Genomic DNA, 22,789 nt, shown 5'->3' with positions numbered 1-22,789 from the left:
GCCCTCTTTCCCAGCCACCCCTGTCATTGTCCAATGGGCTAATAAACAAAATGGCCATGGTGGCAGGAATGGAACTTACGCATGGGCTCTTTAACATAGACTTCCACTCACCAGGGACAACCTGGCTACCACTGCTGCTGAGTGTCCAATCTGCCAGCAGCAGAGATCAACACTAAGTCCCCACTATGGCCAGTTTCCTAGGGTGATAAGCCAGCTCTCTGGAGGCAGATTGATTACATTGGACAGCTTCCATCATGGAAGGAGTTGCATTTGTTTTTACTGGAACAGACACTATAGATACAGATTTGCCTTCCCTGAATGCAATGCTTCTGCCAAAACTACCATCAGTAGACTTATAGAATGCCTTATCCACCATCCTGGTATTTTGCACAGCATTGCTTTTGATCAAGGAACTCAACTCACAGCAAAATAAGCACGCCAATGGATCTGTGCTCATGGAATTCACTAGTTTTACCATATTCCCCACCATCCTGCAACAGCTGGTTTGATAGAATGGTGGAATGACCTTTTGGAAACTCAGTTACAGCTCCAGCTAGGTGGTAATATATAATTAAGAGCTGGGGCAAGGTTCTCCAGAAGGAGATATGAGTTGAATCAGCATCCAATATATGATGTTATTTTCTCCATAGACAAGATTCACAGGTCCAGGAGTCAAGGGGTAGAAATGGGAGTGACACCACTCACTGTTACCCCTAGTAACCCCCTAGCAAAAAAAAAAAAAATTTTTTTTTTTTTGACAGAGACTTGCTCTGTCGCCCAGGCTGGAGTGCAGTGGCATGATCTTGGCTCACTGAAACCTCTGCCTCCTGGGTTCAAGTAATTCTCCTGTCTTGGTCTCCTGAGGAGCTGGGATTACAGGTGGAAGACACCATGCCTGACTAATTTTTGTATTTTCAGTAGAGATGGGGTTTCACCATGTTGGCCAGGCTAATCTTGAACTCCTGACCTCAGGTGATCTACCCGTCTCAGCCTCTCAAAGTGCTGGGATTATAGGCATAAGCCACCAAACCTGGCCACCCTAGCAAAATTTTGCTTCCAATTCCTGCAACCTTATGGTTTGCTGGCCTAGAGGTCTTATTTCCAAAGGAAAGAATGCTTTTGCTAGGAGACACAACAATGATTCTACTGAAATAGAAGTTAAGACTGCTACCTGTTCACAGGACAACTGCCACATGGACTCCTCATGCCTCTGAATCAACAGCCAAAGAAGGGAATCACTGTGCTGGTTGGGGTGATTAATCCCAACTACCAAGGGGAAATTGGACTGTTACTGAACATTGAAGTTAAGGAATGGTATATCTAGAATATAGGAGATCTCTCAAAGTGTCTCTTAGTATTACCATGCCTTGTAATTAAGGTCAATGGCAAACTACAACAACCCAATCCAGGAAGGACTACTAATGGTCCAGACCATTCAGGTATGAAGGTTTGGGTCACTTTACCAGGTAAAGAAACATGACCAGTTGAAGTGCTTTCTGAAGTCAAAAGGAATGGGTAGTTGAAGAAGGTAGTTATCAATAACAGCTACAACCACGTAACCAGTTACAGAAATGAGAACTGTAATAACGTTATGTGTATCCTCTTTATTTTGTTATAAATATGCTTGTGTGTATATACACACACACACAAACACACACGCATCTCTCTCTCTGTATATATATATGTATATGTATTATATTAGGGTTCTCCAGAGGGATAGAACCAATAAGCCATATGTATATATAAAAGAAGTTTATTGGCTGGGCACGGTGGCTCACACCTGTAATCCTAGCACTTTGGGAGGCCAAAGCTGGCGGATCACTTGAGGTCCGGAGTTTGAAACAGCCTGGACAACATGGTGAAACCCTGTCACTACTAAAAATACAAAAAATTAGACAGGTGTGGTGGCAGGCTCCTGTAATCCCAGCTACTTGGGAGGCTGAGGCAGGAGAGTTGCTTGAACCTGGGAGGTGAAGGTTGCAGTGGGCCGAGATCTGGGAGGCGGAGGTTGCAGTGAGCCAAGATCGTACTGCTGCACTCTAGCGTGGGCAACAGAGCTAGACTCTGCCTCAAAAAAAAAAAAAAAGTTTATTAGGGAGAATTGGCACACATGATTACAAGGCAAAGTCCCATAATGGGCCATCTGCCAGCTGGGGAAAGAGAAGCCAGTAGTGTGTCTCAGTCCAAGTCTGAAAGCCTCAAAACTAGGGAAGCCAACACCAACAGTGAAGCCCTCAGTCTGAGGCCAAAGGCCCGAGAGCCCCTGGGAGGCCGCTGGTGCAAGTCCCAGAGTCCAAAGGCCAAATAACCTGGAGTCTGATGTCCAAGGGCAGGAAGAGAGGAAGCAAGTGTCCAACATAGGAAGAGAGAGACAGCCAGAAGACTCAGCAAGAGGCCGGGCATGGTGGCTCACGCCTATAATCTCAGCACTTTGGGAGGCTGAGGTGGGTGGATCATTTGAGGTCAGGAGGCCGAGACCAGCCTAGCCAAGATGGTGAAACCCTGTCTCTACTAAAAACATACAAAAGTTAGCCGGGTGTGGTGGCATGCACCTGTAGTCTCAGCTACTGCAGAGGCTGAGGCAGGAGAATCGGTTGAATCCAGGAGGCGGAGGTTGCAGTGAGCAGAGACTGCACCACTGCACTCCAGCCTGGACAATAGAGCAAGACTCTTTCTCAAAAAAAAAAAAAAAAAAAAGACTCAGCAAGCAACCTTATTCCCCCTTCTTCTGCCTGCTTTGTTCTAGCTGCACTGGCAGCCGGTTGGATGGTGCCCACCCATACTGAGGGTGAGTCTTTCCCTCCCAGTCCACCGACTCAAATGTCAGTCTCCTTTGACAACACCAACACATACACATCCAGGAACAATACTTTACCAGGCATCTAGACATCCCTCAATCCAGTCAAGTTGACACCTAATATTAACCATTACATGTATCAAGCAAATATCTTTGTCTTCCTCTTATTCCCTTATGTAACATAAGATATATTGACACAGTGGCTCACACCTGTAATCCCAGCACTCTGGGGGCCAAGGTGGGAGGATTGCTTGAGGTAAGGAGTATATATGTGTATAGAGAGAGAGAGAGAGAGAGAGAGAGAAAGAGGTAGAGAGAGAGAGAGAGAGAGAGAGAGAGAGAGACAGAGAGACTATGTGCTTTTTCGGTAATATTTAAGAAATCTTTGCCAAACCCAAGGTTACTAAAATTTTCTATAGTTTCTTCTAGCAGTTTTACAGTTTGAGCTCTTACATTTATGTGTATGATTCATGTTGAAGTTTTGAGACAAGTTTTGTACATATTGAGAGATGAACAGCAAGGTGGCTTTATTTTGCATATTGCTCCAGAACCATTTGTTGAAGTTTATCTTTTCCTCTATTTGAATTACCGTGGCACCTTTGCTGAAATTCAATTGATCATCACTTACACATGTAAGTTTTTTTTTTTTTTTTTTTTTTTGAGACAGTCTTGCTCTGTCACCCAGGATGGAGTGTAGTGGCACCATCATAGCTCACTGCAGCTTCGCACTCTGGGCTTAATGATCCTCCTGCCTCAGCATCCCCAATAGATGATCCTCCTGCCTCAGCCTCCCGAATAGCTGGGACTACAGGTACATACCACCACACCCAGCTTATTTAAAAAGAATTTTTTCCTGGCCGGGCGCAGTGGCTCATGCCTGTAAATCCAGCACTTTTAGAGGCTGAGGTGGGTGGATCACCTGAGGTCAGGAGTTCAAGACTAGCCTGGCCAACATGGAGAAACCCTGTCTGTACTAAAAATAAAAACAATTACCTGGGCATGATGGCAGGTGCCTGTAATCCCAGATACTCAGGAGGCTGAGGCAGGAGAATCACTTGAACCTGGGAGGCGGAGGTTGCAGTGAGCTGAGATCGCTCCACTGCACTCCAGCCTGAGTGACAGAGTGAAAACTCTGTCTCAAAATAAATAAATAAATAAATAAATAAAAATTATTTTTGTAGTAATGGGCTCTCACTGTGTTGCCCAGGCTGGTCTCAAACTCCTGGCCTCAAGTGATCCTCCTGCCTCAGCCTCCCAAAGTGCTGGGATTATCAGCATGAGCCACCATACCTTATGTAAATCTCTTTTTGGCTCTATTTTTTTCCATTGGTCTATTTACCTATGTTTACTTCAATACCACACTGCCTTGACTTATGTAACTTTATATGTCTTCAAATCGGGTAGTCAGTCCTCCAACTTTGTTCTTTTTCTTTTTTCTTTTTTTGGAGATGGAGTTTCACTCTCGTTGCCCAAGCTAGAGTGCAGTGGCACAATCTCAGGTCACTGCACTCATTGCCTCCCAGGTTCGAGTGATTCTCCTGCCTCAGCCTCCCGAGTAGCTGGGATTATAGGCACCTGTCACCATGCCTGGCTAATTTTTGTATTTTTAGTAGAGATGGGGTTTCACACTGTTGGCCAGACTGGTCTCGAACTCCTGACCTCAGGTGATCCACTCGCTTTGGCCTCCCAAAGTGCTGGGATTACAGGCATAAGCCACTGTGCCCGGCCTATTTTGTTCTCTTTCAAAGCTGAAGTTCTGGTTATCCTGGGTTCTTTGCATTTCCATGTACGTTTTATAATCAGCTTGTCATTTTCTTTTCTTTTTTTCTTAGAGATAAGGTCTTGTTATGTTGCCCAGGCTGGACTCGAACCTCAGGGCTTAAGCTATCCTCCTGCCTCAGCCTCAGCCTCCCAAAGTGCTGGGATAACAGGTGTGAGCCACTGTGCCCAGCCTTGTCATATTCTTTTTCTTTTTTTTTCAGCCTTGTCATATTCTAAAAAAGGAAAATAGCCTTTTTGATTTTGACTCATTGACTGGGATTGTGTTAAATCTATACATCAATTTGGGGAGAAATCCATTCTAGGCAATGTAGTGAGACCCCATCTCTAGAAAAAAATAGAAAAAATTGCCAGGCATGGTGACACATGCCTGTAGGTCCAGCTACTTGGGGGGTTGAGGTAGGAGCATTGCTTGATCCTGGGAGGTTGAGGCTGCAGTAAGCCATGTTTGTGCCACAGCAGTCCAGCCTGGGCAACAGAGTCTCAAAAGAAAAACAAAACAAAAAACAAAAGCAATCTGGGGAGACACGACTGTTAACATTATTGAGTCTTCTGATCCATTAACGTGGTATGTCTCTCCATGTATTTAAGGCCTTTAATTTCTCTCTTTAGTTTTCTGTGTACAGGTTTTGCATATCTCTTGTCAAATTCACGCCTATGTACTTCATACTTTTGATGTTATTGTAAATATTGTTTTATAAAACTTCAATTTCTGATTGTTTTTGCTAGTATATAAAAATACAATTGATTTTGTTGTTGTTTTTGGAGACAGGATCTCATTCTGCCATGCAGGCTAGAGTGCAGTGGTGCAATCATAGCCTTCACCTCCTGGGCTCTTCCTGCCTCAGCCTCTTGGGTAGCTGAGACCACAGGTATGCACCACCATGCCTAGCTTATAACTGATTTTTGTATGTTGATCTTGTATCTTGCAACCTTGCTAAACTCACTTATTAATTCTAGTGGTTTTTTTTTTTTTGTGGACTCCATAGGATTTTCTACATAAATGATCATGTTATCTGTGAAAAAACACTTTAATTTCTTCCTAAAATGTATACTTTTTCTGGTTTTTTTTGTTTGTTTGTTTTTGAGACAGGGTCTCATTCTGTCACCCAGGCTAGGGTGCAGTGGCATAATCACAGCTCAGTGCAGCCTTGACCTCCTGGGTTCAAGCAATCCTCCTACCTCAGCTGCCAAGTAGCTGGGACTACAGGCACACACCACCATACCTGACTAATTAAAACAATTTTTTTTTTGGTAGAGATTGGGCCTTGCTATGGTGTGTAGGCTGGTCTCAAACTCCTGCGCTCAAGTGATCCTTCCACCTCAACCTCCCAAAATGTTGGGATTATAGGCATGAGCTACCATGCCTGGCCTTGTACTTTTAATTTCATTTTCTTTCCTTATTGCACCAACTAATCTCAAGTATAATGCTGAATATAAATGATAAGAGCAGACATTTCTGTAGCATTTTATTTATTTGTTTATTTGAGACAGAGTCTTTCTCTATTGTCCAGGCTAGAGTACAGTGGCATTATCTTGACTCACTGCAACCTCTGCCTCTGAGGCCCAAGCCATCCTTCCATCTCAGCCTCCTGAGTAGATGAGACTACAGGCTCATGCCACCACACTCAGCTAATTTTTGTGTTTTTTGCAGAGATGGCATTTCATCATGTTGCCCAGGCTGGTCTCGAACTCTTGGGCTCAAGTGATCCACCCGCCTTGGCTTCCAAAAGTGCTGGGATTACAGGCATGAGCCACCGAGCCTGGTCCGCGTTTTATTTCTTGAAGCAAACAGAAAGACAGGAGGGCAAATGTGCACAGGCAGTTGATCTGAGGCAAATATGGCCAAAATGTTAATATCTTTTAATCTTGGGGCAGATGCCTAGGTATCTATTACCTTAGTTTCAGTGCTTTTTAAATGTTTCAAATCATTCATATTTTCTTTTATTTTTAATTCATGTCAAACTTAAAGAAAAGATGCAAGGATAGTACCAAGTAACTCTTTTCCCCTGAACCATTTGCCGGTAAGGTGATGACATGATGCCTCATCATCTCTCTTTTTATGCATGATTCTTACCAAGTAGGTCATCCTCTTAGAAAGCCACAATAGAGCCACCAGAATCAGAAAATTAATGTTTGATACATTACTACCATATAATCCATGGACCTCATTTAAGTTTTGCCAGTTGTCTCCAAAATATCCTTCAGAGCAAAAAGACCCAGCCCAGAATCACATGTTGAATTTAGTGGTCATGTCACTTTAGCTTCCTTCAATATGGAACAGTTCCTTGATCTTTCCTTGACTTTTATGACCTTGACACTTTTAAAGATTACAGGCCAGTTAGTTTGTAGAATGTTCCACAATTGGGTGTGTCCAGTATTTCTTCATGTTTAGTTTCAGGTTATGCATTTTTGTCAAGAATTACAACAAAAATGGTGTTCTAGTTGCATACTCTAAGGCTACACATAACTTTGATTTGTCTCATTTCCGGTAATGTTAGCATTGATTTCCGGATTATGGCAATGTTTGCCATGTCTCCACTATAAAATTATTCTTTTTCCTTTTGTAATTAATGAGTATTTTATGAGAAAGTACTTTGAGACTATGGAAATACCATATTCCTCATCAAATCACCCACTAGGTTTAGGATTTGTTGATGTTTTGTGGCTTATTTACTAATTTATTTATTTATTTTTGAGACAAACTTTCACTCCTGTTGCCCAGGCTGGAGTGCAGTGGCGCAATCTTGGCTCACCACAACCTCCGCCTCCCAGGTTCAAGCGATTCTCCTGCCTCAGCCTCCCAAGTAGCTGGGATTACAGGCATGTGCCACCAAGCCCAGCTAATTTTTTGTATTTTTAGTAGAGACAGAGTTTCCCCATGTTGGTCAGGCTGGTCTCCAACTCCAGACCTCAGGTGATCTGCCCGCTTTGGCTTCCCAAAGTGCTGGGATTACAGGCATGAGCCACCACGCCCAGCTGGGTTAGTTATTACTATGATGGTTACTAAATAATATGCAGGTATTCTAATTCCATCATTCCTTCTATATTTACTGTCATTTTAGACAGAAAAGTGTTTTTCTTCTCATTTATTATTTATTTCTTTTGGAGTGACTCATGGATTACTATTTTATTCAATGGATTTTAATATTTTACTGTCATGATTTAGTTTGATGTTCAAATTGTTCCAGATTTGGCCAATGGGAGTCCCTTCAAGCTGGCTCCTAAAGCCTTTGATATGTCTCCATCATTCTTTGAGCACTTCCATACCTTCTGGCACAATCAGATATTTCAGGTTCATCTTGTACTTCCCTCCCCAGCCCTAGAATCAGCCCTTTCTCCAAGGAGCAATGGTTCTTTTAAAAGGGGAATGGTATTTGGAAACCAATACCAGGTGTGATCAATGCCACTGGGGTACTGTGATTCCTTCAGTGAACAGAATTTGTAGAAATGTATATGTATGTATACATATACGTATATATGTAATCAATGTTATTGTGGTGTCATGATTCTCAGTGAACAGAACTGGGGGTAATATATAATTTATATATAAATATATGTAATATATAATTCATATATATTTCACTTTGGTTATTTCCAATTCTAACCTAATGTTACAGGGTTAATTCTAACTTTTTCCTGTTCTACAGTTGAGACCCTTGTCTGGCAGCAAGAAATCTGGGTTCCTTTATCCTCAATATATTTATTGACATAATCAATCCCCCATAATATGTAAACAATCTCTGTTGCTATTAATGCCTGCCCCTCCCCGCTGTCATGGATGCCTTTCCTTACCCTACTTGAGGTCTACCCACAGAGCCTCTCCCACTGAAGCTGCCCCCACATAGAATCACAGCCTTCTTCATCCTCCTCAGGCTCCAACACCCTGAAATGGGCCACTGTTGCTCCTCATCTCATTGGACTCCTGTATTCCCCACCTAATAGCTTTTAGACTGAATTTTTCAGGAAGAAAGGAAAGAAGAAACAGAGGAAGACTGGCAGACAGGCTCATAATTATTATTTTTATTTTTTATTTTGAGACGGAGTCTCGTTCTGTCGCCCAGGCTGGAGTCCGGTGACGTTATCTCGGTTCACTGCAACCTCCGCCTCCTGGGTTCAAGCGATTCTCCTACCTCAGCCTCTCGAGTAGCTGGGATTACAGGCACCCACCACCATGCCTGGCTAATTTTTGTATTTTTAGTAGAGATGGGTTTTCACCATGTTGGCCAGGCTGGTCTTGAACTCTTGACCTCAGCTGATCTGCCTGCCTTGGCCTCCCGAAGTGCTGGGATTACAGGCGTGAGCCAACATGCTTGGCCTCAAAATTATTTTTTAAGTAAGAAAAAAAGTCTCCAATCATTTTGATTGCTGATTGTCATTCATAGGAATATTGCTGGCTATTCCTTTACTTGTGGCAGAAAGGAAATCAGGTTTCATTATTAGACCAGGTGTGGCTAATCTATGTCCATGATAGTATTTCTAATAGCTTACATAGTTACACCAAAAGGAACCATATCTGAGGTTATTAGCTATACACATTTGGGAGACAACAGAATAGCTGTGTCTACAAGAGCAACCAAAGACCAAGTATGGCCGGGCGCGGTGGCTCACGCCTGTAATCCCAGCACTTTGGGAGGCCGAGGCAGGTGGATCACGAGGTCAGGAGATTGAGACCATCCTGGCTAACACGGTGAAACCCCGTCTCTACTAAAAATACAAAAAATTAGCTGGGCGAGGTGGCGGGTGCCTGTAGTCCCAGCTACTCGGGAGGCTGAGGCAGGAGAATGGCAGGAACCCTGTGGGGTGGAGCCTGCAGTGAGCCGAAATCGCGCCACTGCACTCTAGCCTGGCTGACAGCGAGACTCCGTCTCAAAAAAAAAAAACAAAAAAAAACCCCAAAAGACCAAGTGTTATTTCATTTTTGACTAACCTCTGAAGAAGTACATACCTCTAGCTAGATAATATGCTCTAGGTACTTATAGAAAGCCATGCCTGGGCTGGGTGTGGTGGCTCATGCCTGTAATCCCAGCACTTTGGGAGGCTGAGAGGCAGGTGGATCATTCGAGGTCAGGAGTTCAAGACCAGCCTGGCTGATATGGTGAAACCTCGTCTCTACTAAAAATACAAAAAAATTTAGCTGGGCATGGTGGTGCATGCCTGTAATCCCAGCTACTCAGGAGGCTGAGGCAGGAAAATTGCTTGAACCCGGGAGGCGGAAGGTGCGGTGAGCTGAGATAGTGCCATTGTGCTCCAGCCTGGGTGACAGAGAGAGACTCCGTCTAAAAAAAAAAAAATATGGCCAGGCGCGGTGGCTCACGCTTGTAATCCCAGCACTTTGGGAGGCCGAGGCGGGCGGATCACGACGTCAGGAGATCGAGACCATCCTGGCTAACACGGTGAAACCCCGTCTCTACTAAAAATACAAAAAATTAGCTGGGCGTGGTGGCGGGTGCCTGTAGTCCCAGCTACTCGGAGAGGCTGAGGCAGGAGAATGGCGTGAACCCAGGAGGCGGAGCTTGCAGTGAGCCGAGATTGCGCCACTGCACTCCAGCCTGGGTGACAGAGTGACACTCCGTCTCAAAAAAAAAAAAAAAAAAAAAAAATATATATATATATATATACAGGCTGGGTGTGGTGGCTCTCACCTGCAATCCCAACACTTTGGGAGACTGAGGTGGGAGGATGACTTGAGCCCATGGGTTTGAGACCAGCCTGGGCAACATAGGGAGACCTCTTCCTATATTTTCTGTTTTTATATATAAAAAAGACTTTATTTATTTATTTTTTTTGAGATAGAGTCTCGCTCTGTCGCCCAGGCTGGAGTGCAGTGGCTCGATCTCGGCTCACTGCAAGCTTCGCCTCCCGAGTAGCTGGGACTACAGGCACCTGCCACCGTGCCCGGCCTAAAAAGACATTTTAAAAAAGAGTTTTTGGGAGGCTGAAGTGGGAGGATCACTTGAGCCTGGGAGGTTAAGGCTGCAATGAGCTGTGATCATGCTACCACACTCCAGCCTGGGCAACAGAGCGAGATCCCGTCTCAAAAAAAAAAAGAAAGAAAAGAAAAGAAATAAAAAAGAAAACAAATTAAAACAAAGACTTTGGAAACTTATAAACAGGTTATAAATAAACAAATAAAAATTACAGACAGTACACAGCGCTGGGGAGGACAAGGAGCAACTGGAACTCTCATACATTGTTGGTGGAATACAAAATGATGTACTTCCATTGGAAAACAGTTTGGCAGTTTCTTATAAAGTTACACCTACGCTAACCAAATAACCTGGAAATCCCACTCCTACGTGTTTACGCAAGTGAAAGAAAAACATATATTTATGCAAAGAACTGTATAGAAATGCTCAGCAGCAGCTGGGTGTGATAGCTCACACCTGTGATCGCAGCACTTTGGGAGACCGAGGCAGGCAGATCACCTGAGGTCGGGAGTTCGAGACCAGCCTGATCAACATGGAGAAACCCTGTCTCTACTAAAGATACAAAATTAGCTGGGTGTGGTGGTGCATGCCTGTAGTCCCAGGTACTCGAGAGGCTTAAGCAGGAGAATCCGTTGTACCCGGGAGGTGGAGGTTGGGGTGAGCCAAGATCGTGCCTTTGCACTCCAGCCTGGGCAACAAGAGCGAAACTCCGTCTCAAAAAAAAAAAAAAAAAGAAATGCTCATAGGCCCCAACTGGAAACCACTTAATTGTAGATAATCTGGTGAATGGGTAAAAAATTATAGCACATCCTATAGTCAAATACTATTCGTTAATAAAAAGGAATAGTACATGTACCTACATGGATGAATCTCAAAAGCATTGATATGGTTTGGCTGTGTGTGTCCTCACCCAAATCTCAGTACCTCCCAGAATTCCCACCTGTTGTGGGGACTGGTCTTTCCCGTGCTATTCTCGTGATAGTGAGTAAGTCTCATGAGATCTGATGGGCTGGAGTGCAGTGTTGAGATCTTGGCTCACTGCAGTCTCCACCTCCCAGGTTCAAGAGATTCTCCTGCCTCAGCCTCCCGAGCAGCTGGGATTACAGGCAAATGCCACCATACCTGGCTAATTTTTTTTTTTTTTTTTGAGATGAAGTCTCGCTCTGTTGCCCAGGCTGGAGTGCAGTGGCACAATCTCGGCTCACTGCAAGCTCCGCCTCCCGGGTTCATGCCGTTCTGCTTCCTCAGCCTCCCGAGTGGCTGGGACTACAGGCACCCGCCACCACACCTGGCTAATTTTTTTGTATTTTTTAGTAGAGACAGGGTTTCACTGTGTTAGCCAGGTTGGTCTCGATCTCCTGACCTCGTGATCCGCCCACCTCAGCCTCCCAAAGTGCTGGGATTACAGGCATGAACCACTGCGCCTGGACCTAATTTTGTATTTTTAGTAGAGAGGAGGTTTCACCATATTGGTCAGGCTGGTCTTGAGCTCCTGACCTCAAGTGATCTACCCACCTAGGCCTCCCAAAATGCTGGGATTAGAGGCGTGAGCCACCACGCCTAGCCCGCATGAATCTAATTTTTAAAAAATAGTGAATTTTGATCAATATGTGATGCCATGCTCTGCAGGGCCAGGCCTAAACCATGCAAGGGAAGGACATTCATGGCGACTGGGACCACTCTTCTCGTGCTGCCTTGTGGGTCCCTTGTCTTTCCCCTGTCTGTGGGTAGCGCATTATTTAACAAGTGAATTTTACTTTAGGTAAGTTATTCCCCAATAAACCTGAATTTTAAAAGAACCAGCACGTAGTAATGAGTTTTTTTGTTTTTGTTTTTTTAACCAACAAGAATGAGCTTGAAGAGTACGGTTTTTTGTTGCTGCTGTTGTTGTCTTCTTTTTTTTTTTTTTTTGAGATGGAGTCTTGCTCTGTCACCCAGTACTGTACTTCACCCAGGGTGGAGTACAGTAGCGCAATCTCGGCTTAACTGCAACCTTCGCCTCCTGGGTTTAAGCGATTCTCCTGCCTCAGCTTCTGGAGTAGCTGGGATTACAGGTGTGCACCACTGTGCCCAGCCAAGAGTATGGTTTTTATTTTTTATTCATTTTATTTTATTTTTGAGAGTCTCACTCTGTCGCCCAGACTGGAGTGCAGTGGCATGATCTCAGCTCACTGCAGCCTCCGCCTCCTGGGTTCAAGCGATTCTCCTGCCTCAGCCTCCCAAGTAGCTGGGACTACAGGCACGTGCCACCACGCTCGGCTAATTTTTGTATTTTTAGTAGAGACGGGGTTTCACCATGTTGGCCAGGTTGGTTTCGAATTCCTGACCTCAGGTGATCCACCTGCCTCGCCCTCCCAAAGTGCTGGGATTACAGGTGTGAGCCACTGCACCGGCCAGAGTATGGTTTTAAAATGTGTCCTCAAATCCTTTTTTCCCCCGCCAAGACAGGGTCTCGCTCTGTCACCCAGGTTGGAGTACAGTGGCTCAATCTCAGCTCACTGTAAACTCCACCTCCCGGGTTCAAGTGATTCTTGTGCCTCAGCCTCCTGATTAGTTGGGACCACAGGTGCAGGTCACCATGCCTGGCTAATTTTTGTACTTTTGGTAGAGATTGGGTTTCACCATGTTGCCTAGGCTGGTTTCAAACTCCTGGGCTGAAGCAATCCCCTAGACTCAGCCTCCCAAAGTGCTGGGGTTACAGGTATGAGCCACCAGGCATGGCCCGGTCCACAAATTCTTTAACGCTCCTTTCTTCAACAGGTGGAGCCTAATTCCTCTCCTGTTGAGTGTGGGGTGTTCTTATGTAGTGACATGCTTCTAACAAACAGAATTCAGCAGAAGTGATGGTATTTGACTTCTGAGACTAGGCCATAATAGACATTGCAGCTTTCCCCGTTCCCCCTCTGGCGTCACACACCTGGGGGAAGCCAGGTGCCATACCGTGAAGTCACTTACCTAGCCTTATGGAGAAGCCTATGTGGTAAGGTACAGTCCTCTTGCCAACAATGATGAATGAGACATCTTGGAACTGGATTCTTGAGCCCCATTCCTTGAGTCATCTGGGGCTGCTGCTCTGTCTGACATCTTATCTGCAACCTCTTGAGAAATCTTGAGCCAAAACCAACTACCTAAGTCATTCCTGAGTTCCTGACCCACAGAAACTGTGACATAAATATTTGTTGTTTTAAGCCACTAAGTCTGGGATAATGTTATATGGTGATAGATAATGCAATTATATGTATATATGTAGATGTTGTGAGGACTTCAGATTTTATTCTAAGTCCAATGGGAAGCCATTGATGGTTTTATTCAGAAGAATAACAATTACAATTTTGCTTTATTACTTTACTAGGGAGTGAGCAAGAATGAAAGCAGGGAGACCAGTTAGGAGGCTGTAACAGCAGTACAAGTGAGAGATTATGGTGGCTGAGAGTAGGGTGGTGACAGTGGAGGTAGATGTAGAGAGTCAAGGAAGTAGAGGAATCCAGGATGACCCTTGGGTTTTTATTTATTTTTGGAGACAGGGTCTTTAAAATAAAGGTTGTAGTGTAGTGGCGTGACCACTGGGCACTGCAGCCTCAAACTGCCGGGCTCAAGCCATCCTCTTGCCTCAACCTCTCAAGTAGTTGGGACCACAGGTACGTGCCACCACTCTCGGCTAATATTTCCATTTTTTAATAGAGACAGGGTCTCACTTTATTGCCCAGGCTGGTCTTGAACCCTGGGCTCAAGTGCTCCTCCTGCCTCAGTCTCTTGAGTAGTTGGGACTATAGACACAGGCCGCCTCATCCAGCTCAGCCTTAGGTTGTTATGAATAGTTAAAATGAGGATAACTGTAAAAGGAAGAGATTGAGAGAAGTGATGGAGGAAAGCAAGGCCTGAAGGAGTGTGTAACCGTAATGTGTTTGAGAAACTGCAAATAGGCCAGTATGATTGGAGTTTATGGTGACTGGATGGGAGGAAAGAGTGCAAGTGGACTGAAAATATAGGCATGAAGGAAAGGCCTTGTTGGCCCGGCGTGGCGACTCACGCCTGTAATCCCAGCACTTTGGGAGGCTGAGGCGGGAGGATCACAAGGTCAGGAGTTCGGGACCAGCCTGGCCAATATGGTGAAACCCCGTCTCTACTAAAAATACAAAAAAAAATTAGCCAGGCCTGGTGGCGCACGCCTGTAATCCCAGCTACTGGGGAGGCTGAGGCAGGAGAATTGCTTGAACCTGGGAGGCGGAGGTTGCAGTAAGCCGAGATCACGCCATTGCACTCCAGCCTGGGCAACAGAGTGAGACTCCATCTCAAAAAAAAAAAAAAAAAAAAAAAAAAGAAAGAAAGAAAGGCTTTGTTTACCACCACAAGACGTCTGGATTTTATTCAAAGTCTATTTAGCCACTGGAAGTCACTAAAAGATATTAAGGAGGGTGATTGATGAAACTCACATGTTAGAAAGATAACTCTAGCAGCAATATAGAGTTTGGATTGTAGAAGGAAGATATTGGAAACCAGAAGACATTTTGAATAACTTCCTGATTTTTACGAGGCAGCACAGTGCAGTGGAAAGAGTATTAAATGGCTTTGGAGTCAGATGGATCCAAGATGGATTCAACCACCTGTTAGGGGTTGCATTGTGTCCCCCTCAAGTACATATGTTGAAGTCCTAACCTCCTGTACTTTGGAATGTGACCTTATTTGGAAATAGGATCATTACAGATGTCATTAGTTAAGATGAGGTCATACTCAGTAGGGGTGGCCCCTAATTCAATATGACTGGTGTCTTTATAAAAAGCGGAGGTCTGAAAAAAAAAAAAAAAAACGGAGGTCTGAAAGAAAAAAAAAAAAACAGAGGTCTGGCGCGGTGGCTCATGCCTGTAATCCCAGCACTTTGGGACGCCGAGGGGGGCGGATTACTTGAGGTCAGGTGTTTGAGACCAGCCTAGCCAACATGGTGAAACCTCATCTCTACTAAAAAATACAAAAATTAGCTTCGCGTGGTGGTGGTGTGTGCCTGTAGTCCCAGCTACTCGGGAGGCTGAGGCATGAGAATTGCTTGAACCCAGGAGGCAGAAGTTGCAGTGAGCCGAGATCACGCCACTGCACTCCAGCCTAGGCGACAGAGCAAAACTCCGTCTCAAAAAAAAAAAAAAAAAAAGTGGAAACTTGGACACAGATATGCACACAGGGACAATGCCATGTGAAGATGAAAGCATAGACTTACAAGCCAAAAAATGCTAAAGATTGCCAGCAAACCACAGAAAGCTAGGGGAGAAACATGGAACATATTTTTCCTCACAGCCCTCAGAAGAAACCAACCCTACCAACACCTTTATCTTGAACTTCTAGCCTCCAGAACTGTGAGATAGTAACTTTCTATTGTTTTATTTATTTATTTACTTATTTATTTAGTTACAGAGGCAAGATCTGACTCTGCTACCCAGGCTGGAGTGTAGTGGTACAGTCATCGCTTACTGCAGCATAAAACTACTGGGCTCAGGAGATCTTTCTGTCTCAGTCTTTCAAGTAGCTGGGATTACAGGTGCACACGAGCATATCAGCTAATTTTAGTAACTTTCTATTTTAATTTTTTTTCGAGACGGAGTTTCGATCTTCTTGTCCAGGATGGAGTGCAATGGCGCGATCTTGGCTCACTGAAACCTCCGTCCCCCGGGTTCAAGCAATTCTCTTGCTTCAGCCTCCTGAGCAGCTGGGATTACAGGCATGTGCCACCACACTCGGCTAATCTTGTATTTTTAGTAGAGATGAGGTTTCACCATGTTGGTCAGGCTGGTCTTGAACTCCTGACCTCAGGTGATCTGCTTGTCTCAGCCACTCAAAGTGCTGGGATTACAGGGGTGATCAACTGCGCCTGGCAACTTTCTATTGTCAAAGGCACTCCGTTTGTGGTATTTTGTTATAGCAGTCCTTGCAAACTAATATATCATCTATGTGACCTTGGCCAAATTATTTCATCTTGCTAATCCCTAGTGTCCTAATCTGCAAAGCAGGGGTCATTATATCTACCTCATAGGGTGGCTTTGAGGATTAAATAAAATGGCATTTGTAAAGCACCTGGCATAAGCGGCACTACATAAATATTATCTTGCATTTGTGAGACACTAATGTTATCCAAGAAAAGAAATACATCTCCGGAGATTTTTGAAAAGATTGACTGCAATTGTCAGGGTCGTGTGCAATACCACCTAAAGTCACAGGCTGGATAAGATGATCTCAAAATCCCCTTTTCCTGTTGGGTTCCTTAGACCAGGAGCTCTGGCATTGTCTTGCTGTCTGTGAAAAAAAAATTTTTTTTTTTTTTGATAGAACACTGGTACAAGAACCAAAAGCACCCTTAAAGGCAGGAGGACTGAGGCCAATTAAACTAACTGTAATGAGGTGGATGTAGGAAGAGAAGGAGGCAAACCAGGGTCGAGAAGTATAACCCAGATGCCTCAGGCCTCCTGAGTCCCCAGCTCACTTCCTTAGGTAAAAGATTTAGGCTGAGAGTTGTCCTCTCTTCAGCTCTGTAAGGGAAACCCAACAGAGGCCTCACCAGTCTCTGGAACGCCTAGCTCTTTCAGGCAGGGAGTCTTTTGCCAAAGCAAACAATCCCAGCTCTACGATTGTGCTCTGGCTGGGGTAGGAGAGAACAAAGATCCCTTTCTTTGCTTCCCCAACCCTATGGCTCCAGCCAAAGGCGCTGTTTACACAGTCTTCCCTGGTGAAGAATTTGTTCCTTTTCTCTCTAGGTTGCAAAAAGATCGATTCTCTCCTTGCCTATTCGTTTTTCCCATGTCCCTGGGCAGGAAAAGTGTCCAATACCCAAACCTCCCACCTCCAGAGATGTCAGCATACTTAACAGTAACTTCAGGCCGTTTTGTGATGTGACAGAGAACCTTGATTTTAGTGGCAGAAAGCCTATCTGGCCAGGAAAGGGAGGCTGGAAATATCAGGAGCTTGGTTTCTCTACATTCCGATTCCATTTATTCCACTCTCTCATTCCCTAGGCTTTCTCAGGCACATTTCCAAAAGTGAATCAAATAATCAAAATCCATGGCAGATTTGGGCTCCTTCTTTTAAAGCCTGATCAGGTGGGTAGGATGAAAATGGTATTTTCTAGTGGGAGAAGTTGTTCTTTAGTCTTTAGTTTATTATTAACTCCAGCAGCACAGATGTCTCCCCCACGCCCCAAAAACAAAAGCAAGAGGGAGAAAAGGAAAGCCCAGAGTCGTAGTCTAATTTTAGTACTGGCAGAGAATCCTAGTGTTAAGTTACTTCTGGTAAACTGGTAACTAAGAAACAACAGAGATAAAGATAATTTTCACAATTTCAGTTTCCAAGTAGTTTTAAGACCTAATTTTGCTTATTTCCATGACATCTCAGGGAGGCAGATAAGGTGTTACCCATTTCACACAAGAGAAGGAATTGAAGCACAGGAAGAATTAACCAAAAGCCATTCATGAGTGACTGGAACCCAGGATTCTGGGACTTTCAATCTGGTCAACTTCACAGGGCCAAGCTGCTTTCTGAAAAATTTATGGGTCTTTTGTACTGCACACATTTTCCCTGAGCTACATTTTCTCCCTATCTTAAATCCCTACTGACTATTGTCCTGTTGCTAAGTGAGCTATGGGCTAGCTGTTTGTTACCCTTTGCAGCTATGTTTTGGAAACTTGAAGTCCCTACTCCAGATGTTGGGAGATGGGAGTGGAAAAGCCATGGGGATACAGAGGGGTTGCAAGTCTGTTTAGGCTCAGATACCATCCTGACACACACCCGCGCACGCACACACACACATACACGCACACCCCAACCATCCCCCAGCAAGATATGCAGAGTTCATTTCTGTAAAAGCAGCCACACAGTTCCTGGAAGGCTGTAATCCACTATGGTTAAAAATATCTATCTTGGGGACAGAGCCGAGCCAACCAAACAGCCTACCCATAAACTCAGAAAATAAGCAGTGGGGTAGAATGAACCCAGTGGTAGGCAAAATGCTACCTATCTGCAAGATAAGAGCAGGGATAGTAATAATAAGAAAAACAGATTAAGGCTGGGCGCGGTGGCTCACACCTGTAATCCCACCACTTTGGGAGGCCGAGGCAGGTGGATTACCTGAGGTCAGGAGTTCGAGACCAGCCTGACCAATATGGTGAAACCCTGTCTGTACTAAAAATACAAAAATTAGCTGGGCATGGTGGCATGTGGCTGTAATCCCAGCTACTCAGGAGGCTGAGACAGGAGAATCGCTTGAACCCAGCAGGCGGAGGTTGCAGTGAGCCGAGTTCGCACCACTGCACTCTAGCCTGGGTAACAGAGTGAGACTCCATCTCAAAAAAAACAAAAACAACAACAACAACAAAAAACCCCCAAAAAACAAAAACCAGATCAATCACCTTCACTGAGAAACTTCAGAAATTGTCCAGATTTTGTCTTTCCCTCTCCTCCAATGGTATCCTGACCCCAGGAAGCAGTATAGTATAATGGAAGGAGCTTTGAACAAGGGTTCTTATTCTATTCTATCACTTCCTACCTAGATAACCTAGAAAACTATGTCATGATTCTTTTCTCTTTCATTCTTTTTTTTTTTTTTTTTCTGAGACAGAGTCCCACTCTGTTACCCAGACTGAAGTGCAGTGGCACAATCTTGGCTCACTGCAACCTCTGCCTCCCAGGTTCAAGCGATTCTCCTGTCTCAGCCTCCTGAGTAGCTGGGATTACAGGTGCATGCCACTACACCCAGCTAATTTTTGTATTTTTAGTAGAGATGGGGTATCACTGTGTTGGCCAGGCTGGTCTTGAACTCCTGACCTCAGGTGATCCACCTGCCTCGGCCTCATGAAGTGGTGGGATTACAGGCGTGAGCCACCGCGCCCGGCCTTCTTTCATTCTTTTATTTTTTTCTGAGACAGAGTCTTGCTCTGTTGCCCAGGCTGGAGTGCAGTGGTGCAATCTCGGCTCACTGCAACCTCTGCCTCCCGGGTTCAAGTGATTCTCCTGCCTCAGCCTCCTGAGTAGCTGGGATTACAGGCGTGTGTCACCATGCCCAGCTAATTTTTGTATTTTTAGTAGAGACGGGGTTTCACCATGTTGGTCAGGCTGCTCTCGAACTCCTGACCTCATGATCCACCTGCCTTGGCCTCCCAAAGTGCTGGGATTACAGGTGTGAGCTACCATGCCCGGCCTCATTCATTTTTTTAAAAAACAGACAAGGTCTTGTGATGTTGCCCAGGCTGGTCTTGAAATCTTGTGCTCAAGAGATCCTTCTGCCTCAGCCTCCCAAGTAGCTGAGATTATAGGTATGTGTCACCCTGTCAGGTCCAAATCATGATTCTTGAACCTGAGTCTTAGTTTTCTCATCTGTTAAAACACTAGCAAAACAAAATACCAAAAACCAAAAAACCACACAGCTATTTCACATAAACAAAACAGATATAGTAAGAGTATGGCATATGTTTAAAAACAAAAGACTTTTTTTTTTTTTTTTGAGAGAGTTTCGCTCTGTCGCCCAGGCTGGAGTGCAGTGGCATGGTCTTGGCTCACTGCAACCTCTGCCTCCTGGGTTCAAGCGATTCTCCCACCTCAGCCTCCTAAGTAGCTGGTATTACAGGCGCATACCACCACACCAAGCTCATTTTTGTACTTTTAGTAGAGACAGGGTTTTGCCATGTTAGCCAGGCTGCTTAACCCTCTCGATGTCAAGTGATCCGCCCAACTTGGCCTCCCAAAGTGCTAGGATTACAGGCGTAAGCCACCATGTCCGGCCAGGGTAGGACATTCTTAAGGGGTCACTTAAAAAATTCTGCCCACCCTAGCACTTATTCAAAAGATGAGAGGAAATTTCTCTTTGGTGGTTGGGGGAAGAAGCAGGAATAAATTATCTCTAACTAACCATTTACACTAATAAGAGAAGCCAAGCATTTGGGATGAAGAGGACTAACCTCATGCCTGGTATTCTATCCCTGTCTTCTGCCATTTCTAAAGTGGCTACTTTGATTACAGTATGCTAATATTCACAGTGCCTTGAGATAAATGCTTAAAAATATATATTTTTGAGACAGAGTCTTGCTCTGTTGCCGAGGCTGGAGTGCAGTGGTGCGATCTCGGCCCACTGCAACCTCTGCCTCTGAGGTTGAAGCGATTCTTCTGCCTCAGCCTCCCGAGTAGCTGGGACTACAGGTGCGTGCCACCACGCCTGGTTAATTTTTGCATTTTCAGTAGAGACGGGGTTTCACCACGTTGGCCAGGATGGTCTCCATCTCCTGACCTCGTGATCCACCTGCCTCGGCCTCCCAAAGTGCTGAGATTACAGGCATGAGACACTATGTCCAGCCAAAAATAAATTTTAAGGATGCCTGGGGACAAAAAGATCTTCCTGTGTTTTACTTTTTCCTCATCAAATGGTGAGAACGCGAAGATATCCAGGAATGTCTCCTAAGAATACATGTTGGAAAATGCATGCCATTTTGAGATACGGCCCAATAAAGACAAAGTTTTGGCTGGGCACACTGGCTCACGCCTGTAATCTCAGCACCTTGGGAGGCCGAGGTGGGCGGATCACCTGAGGCCAGGAGTTCAAGACTAGCCAGGCCAACATGGTGAAACCCTCTCTCTAAAAATACAAAAAATTAGCTGAGCATGGTGGCGTGTGCCTGTAATCCCAGCTACTCAGGAGGCTGAGGCAGGAGGATCGCTTGAACCCAGGAGGTGGAGGTTGCAGTGAGCCAAGATTGTGCCACTGCACTCCAGCCTGGGCAACAGAATGTAACTCTTGTCTCAAAAACAACAACAACAACAACAACAAAAGACAAAGTTTCATTGCTTAGAACTTGAGGGATCAGGACAACATTCTCTACTCACTACTGCCCTTACTTTTTCTATTCCTGAATTATACATGAATATTCCTTCATCTCATCTGTGTGGAGACACAGAGCTGCCCTAGGTTCCTGGACCCCAACTCAAGCCAAATTACCAGTGTTGTTCCTGGTCAGCTTTCTCATCCTGATGCCCTTGCAAGGCCTCAAACTATTAAATCCATCTTGAAAGGGAGGCTGGAGCATGGTTCCTCATTACTGTTGTTTAGCATTGAGGTGATTTTCAAAGGGCACCATTTGCTTCTAATTTTAGGATGGCGCAAACCTACCGACGCTCCTCCTGTGGTGCTGAAGAAACACAACTGACTCTTGTAAGAAACAGAAGAGGGAAGCAGGTCTTGCTGCCTTCAGCATCCTTGGGTTTTCTCTCTAGATGCCTTCTGGCCAGACTTTCTTTTTTTTTGAGATGGAGTTTCTCTCTTATTGCCCAGGCTGGAGACCAGTGGTACAATCTCAGCTCACCACAACCTCCACCTCCCGGGTTCAAGTGATTCTGCTTCAGCCTCCCAAGTAGCTGGGATTACAGGCATGCGCCACCACACCTGGCTACTTTTGTATTTTTAGCAGAGATGGGGTTTCTCCATGTTGGTCAGGCTGGTCTTGAACGTCCGACCTCAGGTGATCTGACTGCCTCGGGCTCCCAAGGTGCTGGGATTACAGGTGTGAGTCATCACCCCTGGCCCAGACTTTTAAAAATTTTGATTCCAGGCCAGGCATGGTAGCTCACGCCTGCAATCCCAGCACTTTGGGAGGCTGAGGTGGGTGCATCACTTGAGGCCGGGAGTTCGAGACCAGCCTGGCCAACACAGCAAAACCTCATCTTTACTAAAAATACAAAAAAAAACCACAACTAGCTAGGCCGGGCGCGGTGGCTCACGCTTGTAATCCCAGCACTTTGGGAGGCCGAGGTGGGCGGATCACGAGGTCAGGAGATCGAGACCACGGTGAAACCCCGTCTCTACTAAAAATACAAAAAATTAGCCGGGCATGGTGGCGGGCGCCTGTAGTCCCAGCTACTCGGAGAGGCTGAGGCAGGAGAATGGCGTGAACCCGGGAGGCGGAGCTTGCAGTGAGCCGAGATTGCGCCACTGCACTCCAGCCTGGGCAAGAGAGCGAGACTCTGTCTCAAAAAAAAAAAAAAACAAAAAAAAAACACAACTAGCTGGGCATGGTGGTGCTCGCCTGTAATCCCAGCTACTCAGGAGGCTAAGGCGGGAAAATCGCTTGAACCTGGGAGGCAGAGGTTGCAGTGATCTGAGATTGCACCACAGCGGAGTGAGCCTATCTCAAAAGTAAATAAATAAATAAATATTACAATGAAGGATTTGGAAAACATTTTTTGAGACACGCTTGCTCTGTTGCCCAGGCTAGAGTGCAGTGGTGCGATCTCTTTTGGCTCTTTAATGCTCTTTTGGCTGAAG

General features: G+C 45.1%; 1 pseudogene; it reads right to left on the bottom strand.

Annotated features, from left to right (window-relative positions):
* LOC101178783 overlaps positions 1–21,722 on the bottom strand; it is a 38,266-nt pseudogene extending 16,544 nt beyond the window's left edge.
* Between the last annotated feature and the right edge of the window lie 1,067 nt (positions 21,723–22,789).

Source organism: Nomascus leucogenys, chromosome 11 (assembly GCF_006542625.1).
Source record: "Nomascus leucogenys isolate Asia chromosome 11, Asia_NLE_v1, whole genome shotgun sequence".
NCBI lineage: Eukaryota > Metazoa > Chordata > Mammalia > Primates > Hylobatidae > Nomascus > Nomascus leucogenys.
Note: the sequence above shows the minus strand (reverse complement) of the source record. Positions and strands in the feature narration are given on the sequence as shown.